The following is a 2,028-nucleotide window of genomic DNA, read 5'->3' on the forward strand; positions in this document are numbered from 1 at the left end:
ACACAAACATAAACAATGCCCAATAAAGTATAGGATGCTAATTTCTTAGAATTTTATTATGAATGTGATATTATTTGCCAGATAACTCATGTATTTTGAGATAAATGTTAAATAAATGAAAGTTGATGTGTCATGCAGAGCTCTATTTCTTGGCAAGAAAGCTGATGGGGTAAAGACGGCCACAGTTGCTTTGAACTCTCCCCATTGAGAAGTGGAGTTTATCTTCCCACAGCCTGAATTTAGCCTGGCCCTGTGAATGCTTTAAGCCACAGATGATGGCAGAACGGTGCTGTGCCCATTGTCAGCCCAGTCTCTTAGAGGACTGATGAGAGCTTTTGCTTCTGCTCTCTGGGGACAATCACTCCTAGGACTCTGCCTCTCAGACCCTGCTGCTGTGCTGTGAAAATCCCAGGCCATACATACAAGCAGCCACGTATAGATGCCATACCCACCGGCAGCTATGGGACTGAGCTGTCATGGAGGCCTCCACCCGGTGAACCTCCCAATGACTGTGGTCCAGGTGACATCGCAAGACTAGGGCCCAAGTGACCGTGGTCCACACACAGAACTCTGGGGGAATAATAAAACGGTTGCCTTAAACTATTAAGTGTTGTCTGGTTTGTCATGCAGCAATATATGTTAAATATACATAAAATTTGGGAAGACAGTGCTTGAATTGATCACTTTATTAAGATCTGTTAGGTACATTAATCAACAACTGCTACAGACCCTGAAGTAAGCATTTCGCATTAAGTGATTGGACCCAACCAGTTTGATGGAAAATTTGGTCTCCCACCTTATTTTTGATCCAGAGCTCAAGGGATTATTAACTTTCTTTTCCATTACACTCCTTCACTCAGCAAGCACTGTGTTGAGCGAAGGAGATCATTAGGTTATATACAAAGAAGGTTCCCGGGGTTTGAAATTTAGATTGCTGACTTTCCTACTTGAGTTCCCTTCCTGCCCAAGACCGTAATTCCAGGAATTCCCCAGCATCATCCCAGGAGTCTAAACAGTCTTTCAAACAGCTGCTAAATGTCGATGGTCTCATGAGTCCTCAAAGGAATTTTCCTGTGGGTGGAGGAAGCCACCCTTATGGCTCTCAATCAAATGTCGAAAGTGCGCCCACAACAATGACTGGAACAGAGTGGAATCTTCGGAACTGCGATGCAGATCAAGCGTCTCCTCTTCCATAAACAGTGACTTGCTACAGAAAAACTCTATGGCCTTCTTTTCTGGTTAGTAAAAAGATGATTGTTGATACGTGACAAAAGCCAAATAAGCTCTAATAGCCAAAAAGTTGCTCCAGTCTCCTGCTTTCCCTGTCCCACGTTTCCCCTGGCACTGACTTCCTGAGGCAGTCGCACAGGCTGGATGGCAGGGCTCACCTGCCACATGATGGAGGGACACGCAGCCAGGTGAAGGCGACTGCTCCATCGGCACCCATCGGCACACTGCGCAATCTCCCCCTCCTTCACTGTGCTTAGCACGAGATGGGGGACACTGAGCACTCACAGCCACTCAGTGCCACACCAGGTCCCCAGTGCAGGCTGGGCAAGGATCCAGAACCTTCGTGAGCCCCCTTGAAGCTGAGGCCTGGAACGGCTGCTGTGTGCCCGGGTTCTCCTCAGGGTCTTCTTCCAGGTCAGGGTTCATGAGAACATTTTCCCAGTCTGAGCTGAAACCAAAAGGTTAGCAGAATATTCTGGGTGGGGGAAGGCACCAGAGAGGCCTCTGTGCACAGCCAGCATTTGCATACTCGTTAATGGAGAAGGAGAGTTCATCTCTGATGCCACGAGGGTCTGGCCATCAAGAACAGAAGGAAACGCAATGCGCCCCTCTAGCCCGATCAGAGACAAACACAGAGGAGCCTCTCCATGCCTGTCTCCTGACTCGATGGCTTTTTTCCTTCTATTGACTGCTTTTGTTTCATTTTCATTAGATTTTTGAAATTCTATGTTTTGAGCAGTTCTGTCCAATTTGGTGGCTTCACACACAGTGGGGAGGTTAGCTGAGTGGTCTTGCTTT

General features: G+C 47.3%; 1 long non-coding RNA gene across 1 annotated transcript; it reads right to left on the reverse strand.

The window, feature by feature from the left end:
• Nucleotides 1–128: 128 nt before the first annotated feature.
• On the reverse strand, nucleotides 129–1,649 carry LOC105553787. Its single transcript, XR_001008215.1, has 2 exons — nucleotides 1,389–1,649; nucleotides 129–1,235 (listed from the first exon to the last, which is right to left on the reverse strand). It is a non-coding gene; the product is annotated as an uncharacterized LOC105553787 (long non-coding RNA).
• Nucleotides 1,650–2,028: the final 379 nt, after the last annotated feature.

This window comes from Mandrillus leucophaeus, unplaced genomic scaffold, assembly GCF_000951045.1.
Source record: "Mandrillus leucophaeus isolate KB7577 unplaced genomic scaffold, Mleu.le_1.0 Scaffold61, whole genome shotgun sequence".
NCBI lineage: Eukaryota > Metazoa > Chordata > Mammalia > Primates > Cercopithecidae > Mandrillus > Mandrillus leucophaeus.